Raw genomic sequence first — 7,377 nt, forward strand, 5'->3', positions numbered from 1 at the left:
CTAATATCTTTGCCGATGTGTTTACTTTTTTCAAAACTGTATACTTAAAAATAAAATAATTAAATTCAGATATACTCATATCAGCCTTCCACTCACACAGTAATTCTCACACCAACTCTCGCACGTCTGTGGTGCTTAAAGTTAATATCTACAAGGATAGCGCGTTTAATCTGTTGGGCTGTGTGGTAAAATTCCATCATGAAAAAGAAAAATGCACAAACGGGACAAAAACATCCACAGAACCACCTATTAAAACCTCTAATTCTGACAAACATGTACATAATTAGAAGTGAATGTACGGCATGCCTGAGAGTTTGCACATTAAAATTTCCCTGGTAAGTAATAAAATCATTGCTCTCTCGTCCAGAGAAACCAAAGCTGTGTTGATGACGTGGAGCTCTTACGGGCTGCTGCCAGTGTCAGTGTCAGCCATTGATTTTCCCTGTACAGGAGACAGTGGTTTCGTTTGGAAATGCACATGTCTGCTAATTGAAGCAGGCAGTGTTTGCGGCTGGTGTTTATGTCTGTGTCAGCAAGGACTTTAATTTTACAACCTACAACCACAAGAAGCCCCACAGATGCTTAGAAGGCTGTAGAGAGGCAACTTTTAGCTTGCAGTCAATCGACTGATCGTGTTAACCTGTATTCAGAGCACTGACACGGTCTCTGTTTTTTTCCACTTGAGCATGTTTTCTTCCACAGTGGGTGACTAGTGTATAGACTGCACATAGATGATGTGAGATGCCGGAAATAAGGAGGACTTCCTGCTTACATTGTCGTGCTTAAAAAAGAATCTTCTTAGTATATTGTCTTTGTTATCCTGCTGGACATGAGAAAGTTGTTACCACAGTCATTTTAGAGTAAAGCTAGAGCCACAAGGCTGTTAGCTTAAACACTGAAACAGAGGGACATAACAGAATCTTCCCTCAGCAAGGAAATAACTCAACAGTGCATAACTCCTCCTGAAATTAAGACTACTGCTACTTCAAGTTTTACTTTTTCAAGTTCCATATTTTTATTCCTGGACTCTGCTAGAGCATTTGGATTTGCTTACATGGACTACTTGTACATACAATGATGTCATCACCTGGACATTAGACATGTTTAAAGTGTGTATCTACCTTTTGTAACATAAAATAAGGAAAAGCATAAAACATGCTCTACAAACTTTGTAAAATTGTTTTATTTTTCAGCTCATGTCGTCTCTAAACTAACTTTCTTTCTCATCAGAAATATATGACGGTAGTAACGGGTAACGAGAATCCATGATCCACATTTCCCCAAATCTTTTAATGCTATATGGAAAAATGTTTGCAATCAGAACACATGAATAACAGATTGACAACTGCACACTGTTAGTATATGTCTCTCATTCCAGTAATAATACTATTTTTTTAAAATAATATCAGTAAATAAATTAATGAAGTTATGATGCTTTCTGACGGATAGTGCATGATTTTTTTATTATTTCTGTCAGCAGACAGTGATTTCCCATTTCTATCCAGTGAAAACTGTTCAGTCCTGTTATGTGAGGAGTATAATCTGAATTAAAGATAATAGTTATAATGACCCACAGATCCCAGCCACACAGCATCACCAGTGTCCTCAAGCACCACTCGATTTCATGACAGCAACCATTCAAAATACTTTCAATCTTCCAAAACCAGGAAGAAAAAGCCCACAAGGTTTCCCTTTTTTCCCACTCAGCCACAGTGTGGTGCGCGAGGAAACCACAGATCAGGACTGCTTCATCTTTTCAAACCCAAAAAGTAAAATATATTTATAAGTTAGAGTAAATAAAATACTGATTTCTAAGTAATTTATCTACTCTTACATGAAGACAGAAATAAATTTGCCCATTTTATTGTTATTATTCTTTTTTGACTCCTACACTCACTTCAGGTTAACACATTATACCTTTCATTTAAAAAAAAAAAAAGTAATTCGCTTGTTATTCCCATTCTGTATGTGTGATCTTTTAGTTTTATATCCACTCATGTCTTCCTGTTAACTACTACTTGGACCCTGTGACAGTTTGTTAGGATGTTTCCAGATGCTGGAATGTGCAAGGACGTCCCACGAGCTGTTTGCTACTGTTGAGTGTTTTTCCTGCAGAAATCTGTGGGCTCTATGAGACACCAAGGGAAGAAAACAAAGAGGCAGAATTAGGCTGTGGTGTTCCCACAAAGTGACGTAAACCAGAATGGGTCAAGGTCACCAGAGGCCAACTATTCAGGAACTATGGTTCATGCTTCTGATGGCTACACAAAGATTTTGCAGTGGAGTAACTCGTTACATGGGATGAGGCCATCTGTTTTGTGTTAACGTCCCTGTGTGTGTGTGTGTGTGTGTGTGTGTGTGTGTGTGTGTGTGTGTGTGTGTGTGTGTGTGTGGGTGCATACTCTGTAGGTTGCTGCTGTTGTTGTTTTGTCATTCCATCAAAAGATACAAGAACAGTGACAAAGGATGTAAATATGATATTACTTTGTGGTCATCTGATTGTAGGAAACACGGACAGGCAGAGAGCTGTAATATTGGACATTTCTTTCATTAGACAGGCTTAAAATGTGTTTTACATAAAAAATATTCCCTTCATGGATGTGCATACAGGCTAACATGATTTGAAGTTATGGATAGATAAATAAATAAGCAGTGGACTGTTCTGGAGGGGGGGGGGGGGGGGGGGGGGGTCAGTTTATACTCTGTAATGAAAAAATGTCAAACAAAAATAAATAAAAGAAAATGAATGGTTCATATTTCACATTTTGCTTTAATTTTCAGAGATGTTAACTGATAATTACCATTCAATTCAATTCAATTCAATTCAATTTTATTTATATAGCGCCAAATCACAACAAAAGTCGCCTCAAGGCGCTACAGAGAAAAACCCAACAATCATATGACCCCCTATGAGCAAGCACTTTGGCGACAGTGGGAAGGAAAAACTCCCTTTTAACAGGAAGAAACCTCCGGCAGAACCAGGCTCAGGGAGGGGCGGCCATCTGCTGCGACCGGTTGGGGTGAGAGAAGGAAGACAGGATAAAGACATGCTGTGGAAGAGAGACAGAGGTTAATAACAGATATGATTCAATGCAGAGAGGTCTATTAATACATAGTGAGTGAGAAAGGTGACTGGAAAGGAAAAACTCAATGCATCATGGGAATCCCCCGGCAGCCTACATCTATTGCAGCATAACAAAGGGAGGATTCAGGGTCACCTGGTCCAGCCCTAACTACCATCCATTTCTTATCCGATATGATCATCTCAAATATGTCTTATTGTGTTCAGGTCCTTTGACGCAGAGTTTTGAGTAGACCTTAAGTATATCGGTTAAACTTTAAGCCTTTATTTTCAAAGTAGGTGAAGTAAGGTCGAGTAAAGGTTCCCAGGACAATATGAGCTAAGGACATTTGCCGAAAAGGAAAAATTGCATATTTTTTTAGGAATACAAACAGTATATTTTTAAACAGCATGTTTTTTGGTTTACATAGTTTAGTCCCCCCCTGTCCACGTAGCTCCATCAAACCCTAACCCTAAGCCTTTTTAATGGAAATACTAAATTAACACTATCAACATATTGGAAATAAAACTGCCTATCCCTAGCCTGGTAGAGGAGTTTAAATGTGCAAAAGTGAGGCTTGAGATGTCATTCACGGACTTCCGGGACCCCATAGTGAGAGTCACTGCTCCCACCCTAGCAATGGGGAGGAAGTGGACCTCAGCCACATCTGTGCTACAGGCCAAATCTGCTCTTCGGCATTGTGACATGATGGGTCATGTCCAACAGGGCAGAGGAGGATTTGGTCTTGGAGCAGTAACGCCTCTGTGGCAACAGGCATCTGTAACCGAACGTGGAGGAGGTGGGAAGACAGGAGGAAGCAGCCAGACATGCTAGAGCTGTAGCACTGGCCAAGCAGGGTCGCTGGATGAATTGAGAGAGTGTTGAAAAGAGGAAACTCTCATCGAGTGAAATCTGGGGAATGGAGTCTAATAGACTAAGTTTCATCATCCGAGCGATATGTGATGTGCTACCTTCCCCAATAAATCTGCAGATGTGGTTCGAAAGGACCCAGCCTGCCCCATGTGTATAGTCCCAGCCACACTCAAGCATGTCTTGGTTGGTAGTAGGACTAGCCTTAGTCAGGGCAGATACACACAGAGACACAACCAGGTCCTCAGGTGTCTAGCCGAGAAAGTTCAGCGCAAAAGAAAATCCATTAACGCTCAACCTTTGACGAACCAAGAGGAACGTCAGTTTTCATCAACATTTGTCCGGGAAGAAGACAAACCTGGGCCCACTGAAGGTTGCCAGGGATTGGCAGATGCAAGTGGACTTGGCTCAGAGGCTAATTTTTCCCACAGAGATCATAACAACTACTCTGCGACCTTTGGTCTAACTCCCAAAAACTTGTGTATGTCATTGAGCTGACGGTACCGTGGGAGGAAGCAATTGAGGAAGCATTTGAGCGTAAGAAGCTGCGGTATGCCAACTTGGCATGTAAAGAAAGTGTTTACTTTCTTTACTAGTAAAAAAGAAAATGGAAACACGATTATTAATCATTGTCTTTCCACAGTTTAACGTGTCAGATCTGCATTTTGTTAGCAGAAAACTTTGTAGATACTTTGAGTTTCAAGAAATCCTGAAGTATAACACGTCAGTATTAGTTTTATAATACTCTGTCTCAGGATGATGCTAAAAAACTAGTTTGGACATATGCTATTTTAACACTGAGCTAGTCTAGTACTAATTTTTCCTAAAGAGACAGATGTTATTTATCCCAACATTAGCTTCTCTTTGATGTCTCCCTGTTGAACTGAGTCTTAAATCTTTTGTCTCACATCCAAAGTCCTGAAAGATCAGGACCCATTATGTCTTAAAAATCTCATAGTACTATAATACTATAATATCTAAACAAAGCACTTTGCTCTGAAACCACAGGTTTAACACCACAGGCTTACATGCAGTTCTTAGAGTTTCTGAAAGTAGACTGGGACGGAAGTGCAGTTGGGCCCCTTTCCATAGAACCAGCTCATAGTTTGGATTCAGGAGAAAGTTTTTTTTAAGATTAGTCTTGAAATTTTCCTTGTTGATCAAGTTCATGGTTAGGGATGGATTAGGTGACTCTGAATCATCTATTAGTTAAGCTGCAATGGGTTCAGGCTGCTGGGTGTCTACATGTGAGACAATGAGAAACTATCCCTATTCTAATGTGTTTTGTCCACAAACTTTCTTCCCCTTAACCAGTCATGGCAGGTGCCTCAAATATTTTATAGTCTTTACCTTACATACTTTAAGCACCTTGAACTGTTAAATGGTGAAATATAATTAGAAGTGAAATTAACTACTTCACTTTTCCTGTGAGACTTAAAAACCAAAGTATAATGTAGGAGTTGCATGACTACACTAGTAAAAACAAGTCATAACCACACTGATATTTCTTCTATATCATGAATGTGTGGGCCTATGAGGAGCAGTGATCTTAGGAGACCTTCCAATAATCCATGATAGTAAAACACACACACACACACACACACACACACACACACACACACACACACACACATAAAATATAAAGACAAATTAACTGTGCTTATACTGTGGATCCATATTAGCACTTGACTACATATCGTCACGTGTATACCAGTGATCCTAGGGTATTACTCTCAGTGCCCATTTAATTTGGGATTCAAATGAAATGTAAAAACATTCAAATTTGTCTCAGACTGCTGCCTATCTTCATGGAGAAATAAGCTGTCAGCTCCTTGGCCTACAACCTACTCTGTTTGCTCACAGATCAAAGGGATATTTCTGGAGGGGGGAGTCAGAAAATAGGGAACAAGTGCACGGAAGCCTGGGGTGTTGCCTTGCTACATGCCTGCATGGACCCCAAACCAATTAGGCTTTAATTGAGTGTCAGAGTGAAAAAAGGGGGCCATTCAGCCGAGCCTCTTTCACCCTGTTAGCTAGAGACAAGCATGCTTTGTGACACACATTCTGACTGATGTGGAGGCATTTCGTTTATTCGACCCACTTATAACAGACAAAGCTGGGTGAAAAGGCTGCCCCAGGTCACTTTCAAAATCTCATGTGCATCTCACGTTTTCACCTACAAACAAGTGGACAAAAAGGTTTTGCAAAAGATTGGGGAAAATTTGGTTGAATGTCTGTGCGTGCCCTGTGAATATGTAGGGTAATGGTTGTTTTCCACTTTTTCAAAGAAGCAGAATAATGGATCACAATGACAATGAGGATGAGCTGCTGGATGATATCCATCACTTTGACATTTTGGAAGGTTATGATCACGAAAGTCCTGGAATCTAGATGTGCGGTCTGAAACCAGCAGAGCTTTAATTACTAGGAATATGGGCTATTTAACCGAATTTAAATTACTCTCGGGAGGGGTTGTTTTGGAAGGGGGGCATGGGGAGCATGTTTGTGAGAAGGGGAAAGGCTAGACAGCCATGTGGCCTCAGTGGACTTGCAATGTGGCTGAACTTTGGCCATTTATAGTTTGGTCAGTGTATAGCAGTCTCAAGTGGGATTACATGCATATTTGACCATGTTATTTTCTGGGACTTTTAAAATGTTCATCCCCACCCACAGAAGATATTACAACAGTTTTTTAGTAAACGTAGTACTGCTTTTCAGTAATGTGGTGTAAAATGAGGGAAAATACAAGAAGTTTCTCTTTGAACTAGAATGTGCAAAATAAATATTTATGTACGCAATGCATTGGCGATCCGGCACCTCTGGAAACTCTAAAGCGAAGATAAAATTCTTGAGGAATAAATAATATTGGTCTCTAGTTCATCTGTAACACCTGCCCTATTGTATCAAGGCTCTTGAAGTTGTATACAGTACCTAGGATAGATCACTGGTAAAATTCTTGCTCTGAAATATCGCAGGTGTTTGACGAGATAGCAAAGGGCAGCAAACAGCTTGGAGGGCAGTACGGCTTCTGTCCACATGCTTTCTTCCTTACTCTGCTTTCCCTTGTTTGCTCTGCTCTGCTCACCTGTTGTTACACATATTGTTACCACATTTGTTTGATATTTCCTTGTCGATCCTCACGAATGTTGATAACGCTGACTTTATACCATTGAGCTCTCTCTGGAGATTACAGCAAGGGAAAGAAAGACATTCCTAAAACTCCAAATCTTTTCAGCATGCAGTGCAGCGGTCTCTCGCAACCAAACCAACTTTTCTTTATTTATAGAGATAATATCCAATGCAAAGCACACACACAGCTCTAAACCAGCAGATTTGCCTCATTTCAGTTGTTATCTTCTTATTTTTTTGGTGAACTTGTCACATTTTGACCTTTAACCCAGATGTTAAGACCTTCAAAGCCAACTTGGGCAAACATCAGTGGATA

The sequence above is a fragment of the Copadichromis virginalis genome, linkage group LG17, assembly GCF_057382275.1.
Source record: "Copadichromis virginalis isolate Kocher_CV1m ecotype Utaka linkage group LG17, C_Virginalis_male_GT1.1, whole genome shotgun sequence".
Lineage (NCBI taxonomy): Eukaryota > Metazoa > Chordata > Actinopteri > Cichliformes > Cichlidae > Copadichromis > Copadichromis virginalis.